Source organism: Marmota monax, unplaced genomic scaffold, assembly GCF_021218885.2.
Source record: "Marmota monax isolate L192 unplaced genomic scaffold, Marmota_monax_Labrador192_F-V1.1 WCK01_AAM20220418_F8-fsc00082, whole genome shotgun sequence".
NCBI classification, from domain to species: Eukaryota; Metazoa; Chordata; class Mammalia; order Rodentia; family Sciuridae; genus Marmota; species Marmota monax.
The window spans coordinates 7917038-7926738 of NW_026695207.1; the positions used below are offsets into that span (position 1 = coordinate 7917038).

The 9701-nt window shown below is 54.2% G+C and overlaps 1 pseudogene; it reads left to right on the forward strand.

Moving 5' to 3' along the window:
- Positions 1 to 6081: 6081 nt before the first annotated feature.
- LOC124083641 (myotubularin-related protein 14-like) lies at positions 6082 to 7842 on the forward strand (annotated as a pseudogene).
- The last annotated feature ends 1859 nt before the right edge of the window (positions 7843 to 9701 follow it).

Below are 9701 nucleotides of genomic sequence, written 5' to 3' on the forward strand. Positions count from 1 at the left end.
CCTAAGATCTGATAAGCAGGTCCTCTCCCTGTCCTAGGAAGGGTCCTGGCTGGGGCCTTCCCCCACACGTCCACTCCCCCATGTGCCTGCTCTCCTGGCAGCAGAGCCTCTACCTTCGCGGGCTGATGAAGGAGTGGGGAACCAGCCCGCGGAACACATGTGCTCCACTTGAGGCTAATCCCCACCTTTGCCATCCGCCAGCCCTGACTCCACCTTGCCCTGGGCAGGAGCTTCGCCAGCCTTCCCTGAGACAGACTACAGACTTGAACTCGCGACCAGCTCTCCAGGTGCATAAGCAAAGCATCTCTGCTCCCGTCTCCCCTCCTCCCTGCTTCCCTGTCCTACAGGTGTCCTCAGGCACTCACCATCCTCCCTGTAGACTCTGTGATGGTCATCCTCCTGCTCCCTCCTCCCTGCTTCCCTGTCCTACAGGTGTCCTCAGGCACTCACCGTCCTCCCTGTAGACTCTGTGAGATGCTCATCCTCCTGCTCCCTCGTCCTTCCTTCCCTGTCCTACAGGTGTCCTCAGGCACTCACCGTCCTCCCTGTAGACTCTGTGAGATGGTCATCCTCCTGCTCCCTCCTCCCTGCTTCCCTGTCCTACAGGTGTCCTCAGGCACTCACCATCCTCCCTGTAGACTCTGTGTGATGGTCACCCTCCTGCTCCCTCCTCCCTGCTTACCTGTCCTACAGGTGTCCTCAGGCACTCACCGTCCTCCCTGTAGACTCTGTGATGGTCATCCTCCTGCTCCCTCCTCCCTGCTTCCTTGTCCTACAGGTGTCCTCAGGCACTCACCGTGCTCCCTATAGACTCTGGGTGATGGTCAGCCTCCTGCTCCCTCCTCCCTACTTCCCTATCCTACAGGTTTCCTCAGGCACTCACCGTCCTCCCTATAGACTCTGGGTGATGCTCAGCCTCCTGCTCCCTCCTCCCTGCTTCCCTGTCCTACAGGTGTCCTCAGGCACTCACCGTCCTCCCTGTAGACTCTGTGAGATGCTCATCCTCCTGCTCCCTCCTCCCTGCTTCCCTGTCCTACAGGTGTCCTCAGGCACTCACCGTCCTCCCTGTAGACTCTGGGTGATGCTCATCCTCCTGCTCCCTCCTCCCTCCTTCCCTGTCCTACAGATGTCCTCAGGCACTCACCTTCCTCCCTGTAGACTCTGTGAGATGCTCATCCTCCTGATCCCTCCTCCCTGCTTCCCTGTCCTACAGGTGTCCTCAGGCACTCACCGTCCTCCCTGTAGACTCTGGGTGATGCTCATCCTCCTGCTCCCTCCTCCCTCCTTCCCTGTCCTACAGATGTCCTCAGGCACTCACCTTCCTCCCTGTAGACTCTGTGAGATGCTCATCCTCCTGATCCCTCCTCCCTGCTTCCCTGTCCTACAGGTGTCCTCAGGCACTCACCTTCCTCCCTGTAGACTCTGGGTGATGGTCACCCTCCTGCTCCCTCCTCCCTGCTTACCTGTACTACAGGTGTCCTCAGGCACTCACCGTCCTCCCTGTAGACTCTGGGTGATGGTCACCCTCCTGCTCCCTCCTCCCTGCTACCCTGTCCTACAGGTGTCCTCAGGCACTCACCGTGCTCCCTGTAGACTCTGTGATGCTCATCCTCCTGCTCCCTCCTCCCTGCTTCCCTGTCCTACAGGTGTCCTCAGGCACTCACCGTGTTCCCTGTAGACTCTGTGATGGTCATCCTCCTGCTCCCTCCTCCCTGCTTCCCTGTCCTACAGGTGTCCTCAGGCACTCACCGTGCTCCCTGTAGACTCTGTGATGCTCATCCTCCTGCTCCCTCCTCCCTGCTTCCCTGTCCTACAGGTGTCCTCAGGCACTCACCGTGTTCCCTGTAGACTCTGTGATGGTCATCCTCCGGCTCCCTCCTCCCTGCTTCCCTGTCCTACAGGTGTCCTCAGGCACTCACCGTGTTCCCTGTAGACTCTGTGATGCTCATCCTCCTGCTCCCTCCTCCCTGCTTCCCTGTCCTACAGGTGTCCTCAGGCACTCACCGTCCTCCCTGTAGACTCTGTGAGATGGTCATCCTCCGGCTCCCTCCTCCCTGCTTCCCTGTCCTACAGGTGTCCTCAGGCACTCACCGTCCTCCCTGTAGACTCTGTGAGATGGTCATCCTCCTCCTTCCTCCTCCCTCCTTCCCTGTCCTACAGGTGTCCTCAGGCACTCACCGTCCTCCCTGTAGACTCTGTGATGCTCATCCTCCTTCTCGCTCCTCCCTGCTTCCCTGTCCTACAGGTGTCCTCAGGCACTCACCGTGTTCCCTGTAGACTCTGTGATGGTCATCCTCCGGCTCCCTCCTCCCTGCTTCCCTGTCCTACAGGTGTCCTCAGGCACTCATCGTCCTCCCTGTAGACTCTGTGAGATGGTCATCCTCCTGCTCCCTCCTCCCTCCTTCCCTGTGCTACAGGTGTCCTCAGGCACTCACCGTCCTCCCTGTAGACTCTGTGATGGTCATCCTCCTGCTCCCTCCTCCCTCCTTCCCTGTCCTACAGGTGTCCTCAGGCACTCATCGTCCTCCCTGTAGACTCTGTGAGATGGTCATCCTTCTGCTCCCTCCTCCCTCCTTCCCTGTGCTACAGGTGTCCTCAGGCACTCACCGTCCTCCCTGTAGACTCTGTGATGGTCATCCTCCTGCTCCCTCCTCCCTCCCTCCCTGTCCTACAGGTTTCCTCAGGCACTCACCGTCCTCCCTGTAGACTCTGTGAGATCGTCAGCCTCCTGCTCCCTCCTCCCTCCTTCCCTGTCCTACAGGTGTCCTCAGGCACTCATCGTCCTCCCTGTAGACTCTGGGTGATGGTCACCCTCCTGCTCCCTCCTCCCTGCTACCCTGTCCTACAGGTGTCCTCAGGCACTCACCGTGCTCCCTGTACACTCTGGATGATGCTCATCCTCCTGCTCCCTCCTCCCTGCTTCCATGTCATACAGGTGTCCTCAGGCACTCACCGTCCTCCCTGTAGACTCTGGGTGATTCTCATCCTCCTGCTCCCTCCTCCCTGCTTCCCTGTCCTACAGGTGTCCTCAGGCACTCACCGTCCTCCCTGTAGACTCTGTGATGGTCATCCTCCTGCTCCCTCCTCCCTCCTTCCCTGTCCTACAGGTGTCCTCAGGCACTCATCGGTGACCCACAGACCCGGCTTGGTCGTCACCTTCGTCTTCCCATAATTCAGGGTATCTGGGCTTGGGCATGAGTGTGCTCCACTGCTGTTTTTAACTGAATTTATGGCATCTTTAAAATTTTCCTCTTGAGTCATGTTGGTAATTTGTGTATTTAGCGGCGTTTTTCTCATCTTGTCTATGTTTAGTTACCTTTTTTCTGCTGTGGCCAAATATCTGACAACAATAACTTAGAGGAGGAAAAGCTTATTTTGGGTCCTGGATTCAGGGCTTCCGTCCATGGTCAGCTGAGTCGTAGCTCTGGGCTAAGGTGATGCAGATCATAGTGGCAGAGAAATGTGGCGGAAGAACTCAGTTCAGAACTGGGGGGTCAGGAAGCAGAGAGAGCACCACTCCCTGGGAACAAAATGTAAACCCCAGTGGCACCCTAGTGACCCACCTTCCCAGCCACTGGTTACCTGCCTACAGTGACACCCAGTTAGTGCATCCTAAAGGCTCCATCACCACTCAGGCCACGGCTCTCGTCATCTAAGCCTTTCAGGGTATCGGTTCCAGGTTCGAGGTCTGCTCCTCAGGTTAGGGGTCTCGTAATCTGATCATTTCCCCTTGAACATTCGTGCATTCTCTGGGGCCACCTGTCATCTCAACCCTAAACCCTAAAAATCTACACGGTACAGTTTGTGGCTGTGCCGGGTTACCCTCTTGTGGTCCTTTTCCCTGCAGAATCGGGACTGAAGTCCCATCAGTTTCTTGTGGCTCTGGTGAGTTGAGTCTCCTCTTGGCTCCGAGCCGGCAACCTGTTGTGGTCTGTGGGATCTGCAGACACCCAGCTCTTGGCTTTGCTGGACTTTGCTGGACTCACCTATCATTTTCCGTTTCTTGCTGTACTCTTTGTTGTTCTGTCCCTTTAGGCTTGGGTTTGGTTTGCTCTCCTTTTCTACCTTTTAAAGTGTGCGGTTGGGCACTGACTTCAGGTCTTCCTCAGCTCAGGTGCTGCCAGCCACCAGTTCCCTCTCCGCACGACTGTCACCGATTCCCAGAAATTCTGGTGTGTGATCTCGTTACTGTTCTTGTGACTTCTGTTTGACTCACTGGTTGCCTAATTTCATATATATGAATCATATGGTTTTTTCTTTTTGGATATTTTTGGTTGTAGATGGACTCAGTCCCTTTATTTTTATTTATTTATTTTTATGTGGTGCTGAGGATCAAACCCAGTGCCTCACTGTGCTAGGCCAGGGCTCTGCTGCTGAGCCCCAGCCTAGCGCCTGGTTTTCTTTTATTAGTGATATTTCGTTTTATCCCAGTGTGATTGAAAACAATACTCTGCATGTCAGTTTTTGAAATTCCTGAAGACATTTTTGTAGTACTGTGGACTCACATGTGGTGTGTCCTGGAGAGGGTCCGTGTGTCCTGGAGAGGAAGAAGGTGTACTCCATTGTTGGGTGGGTGTTCTGTGTGGGTCTGTGAGTCCTGATTAGTTTTCCGGGTTCACGTCCTTTCTTTCTTTTTGATTCATGTCTGATTTTCCCATCATTTCCTAACAGGGGCATGTTGAAGTCTCCCACAGTTATTGTAGCTCTGCCTATATCCCACTTTAATTTTGTCTGGATTTGCTCTATTTACTTTGGGACTCTGCCTTTAGAAGTGTAGAATATTTATATCTTCTTGCTGGATTGAAACTCTTATTAATACCAATATCCTTCTTTGTGTCTTAAAATTTTTTTCAACAAAGTCTATTTTTTGACAGTGATACAGCTACTTTGGCTCTCTTTTGATTATGATTGGTATGCAATCTTTTTCTGTTCTTTCAAACTCCAAGTTTCAAACCCTACAGAGTTTCTTATACAGAGTATATAATGGACCATATTTTTTGGGCTGGGATTGTGGCTCAGCAGTAGAGCGCTTGCTTAGCATGGGCGGGACCCGGTTTCGATCCTCAGCACCACATAAAAATAAAGGCATTGTGTTGTTTCTATCTACACCAAAACAATAAATATATTTTTTTAAATGGACCATATTTTTAAACCAATCTCATTTTAATAGTACTAATTAATCCATATACATTTAAAGCAATTACTAACAAGAAAAGACTTAATTCTGCATTTTAGCATTTTTCTGATTATTTTATGTAATTTTACCCCTCAATTCCTCCACTACTGCCTTTTTGTACCTAATATATTTTCAATTGTTTTATTCATATTAAATATCTATAGTATGCCATTTTGACGTCTCTTGTCTTTTCTGTATATCTTCTCATCATTCTGTTAGTGGTCACCTTGGGAACACAGTTGGCACCTTCCGTCTGTCACAGCCAGTCCCAGGAACTCCAGCTGAGGGTGCCCCCTGGACCTTCTCATCTTCCTTCTTCCTCTGGTTGTCACGATCACGCTTCTCACCCTGCCCTGTGGCCAACACTGAGATCAGGGCTTCCCACGGTCCCCTTTTGAGTCGCGTAGGTAGGAGAGTCACATACCCGGAGAAGGACACTCAGGGCGCCCTGGGCTTGGGCCCTTGCCCCGTCTTTCCTCTCTGATTCAAGTCACATCCAGCTCCCCTTGAGCCTGAAGGGCTTCCTTGGACTTCTTTTAGGGCAGTTCCACTGGGTTGGAACTTCCTCAGCTTCTGTGAATCGGAAAGTGTCTCAATTCCCCTCCATTCTGAGGATCCACTTGTCAGACAGAGCTTTGGTACAGCTGTTCCCCGTTCTGCCTTCCTTCGGGCTTCACGATCCCCCTTGTGCTGAGGCGCTGGGTTTTGTGAGAAATCACCTTAGCTCTCTCGAGTTTCTTGGTTGCGATCAGTCGTTTCTCTCCTGCTGCTGTAGAAATCCTCTCCTTGCAAGCGGAAGAAGAAGGCGGCGGCTGAGGCGGTTCGCGAGGTTCCAGAGTAGTAGTCGGTGCCGCCAGGTGCCATGGGCCGGGCTGAGGCACATTGAGGGGACATGGGGCTGGACCATGGCTGGCGCTCGGGCCACCGCCGCCGCCGCCTCGGCAGGGTCCTCAGCCTCTTCAGGCAACCCACCGCCTCAGGAGCCGGGGCTCGGGGAGCTGCTAGAAGAGTTCTCCCGGACTCAGTACCGGGCCAAGGACAGCAGCGGGATGAGCGGCTCTAAGGTTGAGCGCATTGAGAAGAGATGTCTGGAGCTGTTTGGCCGAGACTTCTGTTTCAGCGTGATTCCAAATGTGAATGGGGATATCTGCGGTCACTATCCCCGGCACATGGTGTTCCTGGAGTATGAGAGTTCTGAGAAGGAGAAAGACACGTTTCAGACCACCGTGCAATGAGCAAGCTGCAAGACCTCGTCCACCGCAGCAAGATGGCCAGGTGCAGAGGACGGTGCGTCTGCCCAGTAATCTTGTTCAAAGGCAAGCACATTTGCAGGTCAGCCACCCTGGCTGGATGCGGGGAGCTCTATGGACACTCTGGCTACAACTGTTCTTTCTCAGGGGGTGCAGATGATTCCTGGGCAGGTGTGGAGGACGTCACAGACAGAGGATTGTGCTCTTTGAAGTGGGGACATGCATCTTTTTGATAAGGTCAGAGGCTATGACATCAGGTTACTTTGGTACTTGTCAGTCAAGTACATCTGTGATCTAATGGTGGAGAACAAGAAGGTGAAATCTGGCATGAACGTAGCCTCCTCCGAGAAGGTGGACAAAGCCCAGGGCTATGCCGACTTCACTCTGCTCTCCATCCCGTATCCAGGCTGTGAATTTTTCAAGGAATATAAGGATCGGGATTACATGGCCGAAGGGCTCATATTTAACTGGAAGCAGGACTACGTCGATGCCCCCTTGAGCATCCCCGATTTCCTGACTCACCCTCTGAATATTGACTGGAGCCTGTATCAGAGTTGGGACCTGGTGCAACAGACACAAAACTACCTGAAATTGCTGCTGTCCGTAGTCAGCAGCGCTGATGACAGCGGGCTGCTGGGGCACTGTATCTCAGGCTGGGATGGGACCCCCCTCTTCATCTCTCTCCTGCGCCTTTCCTTGTGGCTGCTGGACTCATCCACACGTCTCTAGCTGAGATCCTCTACCTAACTGTGGCCTGTGACTGGTTCCTCTTTGGGCACATGTTGGTAGATCGGCTCAGCAAAGGAGAGGAGGTTTTCTTCTGCTGCTTCAATTTTTTGAAGCAGATCACCTCCGAGGAGTTCTGTGCTCTGAAGACCCAGAGGGGGAAGAGTTTGCCAGCCCGGGACGCAGGCTTCACTGTGGAAGACATCTGCATGCTGAGACGAAGGAAGGGACCGTGGCAGACCACCAGCCTTGGCAGTGACTTCTCCCTAGTCATGGAGAGCTCCCCAGGAGCCACCGGGAGCCTCACCTACGAGGCCCTGGAGCTGATCCCGGCAGGAGCACAGACTCGGGCAGCTTGGAGGAAGAATCACTCGTCCTCTCCACAGAGTGTGCTCTGGAACCGGCCACAGCCCTCTGAGGACCGCCTGCCTTCCCACCCGGGGCTGGTTGAAGCCAAGTCTTCCAGCTCCTCATCTTCAAACCATTCTGACAACGTCTTCAGGATGGGTAGCAGTCCACTGGAAGTCCCAAACCCAGGCTTGCAGCTCTGAGTGCCCGGGAGACGCGGCTGCCGGAGGTGCGTTCAGCCTTCTTGGCCGCATACAGCAGCCCAGTGGGGCCATTGGGGGCCTGCTGGAACAGTTGGCCCGCGGTGTGGGACTGCGGGGCACCAGCGCCAACACCCTGTGAAGCAGCCAGCCCACGCGTTTCCTGCTCCCCTCTCAGCTGAGCCCTTGGTGGAATCGAAGCCATGCCTGGCCAAGGGCGTCCTGTGAGGTGGGGGGAAACCTCACACCCCTCTCCGTCACAGGCACAGCAGTCCCCAAACTGAGCAGGGCCGAGGACAGGGTTTTCCAGCTCTCAGCTACCTGACATGACCACCACCCCATCTAGTCACGGCCTCCCACCCACCGGGTCTTGGCCAGGATTCCCCTCAACTCTTGGAACTGCGTGGGTCTCCCTGGGGCCTGTGGAGGCCATGACTTCATAGGGGACCCCACCCCAAGTTGTCCCCTGGGGAGGAGGGGCCACCTGCACTGAGAATGAGGCTGTTTGACATAGATCACAAAATAAAATCAGAGTCTTTGAACAAAAGAAAAAGAAAAAGAGATCCTCTTGTTGCCGAGGTTGGGACAGCTCCGAGGGGCCTGGGTCTGGACCTCGCAGAGTGTGTCCCCCTCCAATCTGTGGGCCACTCAGCGATGTGCACTCCCACCTTGGGTCAGGTCTGGGAATTTCTTTGAGTTTGTTTTCTGCCTCTCTCCCTCTTTTCTGCCTGTGACTCCTGGGATGCGTGGGTTGGTGCTCGCCCTGTCCCCTGTCCCCTGTGCCTCAGGATCTGTCTTCTTCATTCTTTCCCCCTCACCCTGCAGACAGGATGGTGGCAGCTGGCCTCCTGCTCGGAGCTGTGGGGCTCCTGTGGTGGGAGTGCCATGTCACCCCTCCCGGCCTGGTTCTGGAGCCCGTCTTGGTGCACCCTGCGGTTCCTCCCCATGTTGGTGACTCCCTTGTTGAGGCCCACTGTCCTCATTTCCTTTGCTGGGGTCCCCTCTAGTTTGTCCAGTCCATTGAAGACAGATGATTTAATGTCTCTGCCTGATAGGTAAAGTGTCCAAGCTCCCTCGGATGTTTTTTGCCAAAGACTTTTTCTTCTGTGAATGGGCCATATTTTCTCGTTTCTTTGTAGGTTTTTGTTGATGACCGTTATGGTTTGGAGGTGAGGTGACCCCAGGGCTCATGTGAGAGACAATACAAGACCCTTCAGAGGTGAAAGGACTGGGCGGTGACAGCCGGAACCCAATCCGTGAGCGCCTCCCTGATGGGGATTCACTGGGGGGAGCTGAAGGCGGGTGTGTGGCTGGAGCAGGTGGGCCACTGGGGGTGTGGCTCTGGGGTATGTATTTGGGGAGCTGAGCTGAGGCTCTCTCCGCTTCCCGATCCTCCTGTGAGCTCCCTCCCTCCACCACACTCTTCGGCGGCACCGTGAGCCCTGAGGAATGGAGCTGGCTCTCTGTGGACCGAGACCTCTGAAACTGTGAGCCAGATACATTTTTCCTCTTCTGACGTTGTTCTTGTCAGGTCTTTTAGTCACAGCAGCAGAAGGTGACTGAATCAATAACTAGATGCTCCAAGTATTCATCCCCTGAAATCAGACTTTCCTACCCCACAGGGGTTATGGATTCTTCCTCGTTGAGGGCAAAGTCATCCATTTGTGACTTTTCCAAACTACTTTTGTGAAATGTGTATTATTTACAACTGAAGCTTCCCTTCTGCTGTCTAAGTTCAGTCAACGACCTGACAAGACTTTTCAAAAGTCTAGCTACCAAGAGAGGAGGAAGGTCTTCGCTTTAAATCCTCCAGTGGCTGCTCTGGGGGAGCCGTGGCTGCCGGGCAGGTGTCTGCCCTGCTCCCTCAGGCACCACAGACATCCGAGGACACAGCCCAGGTTTCTGCATAACAGGATCCCCTCTCTTCCCCCGGCTCAGCCAGCGGCCTGGAATGCGGGCTTCTCCCCCACAGCACAGAGGGGCTGAGGAGCAGGTGGTGGC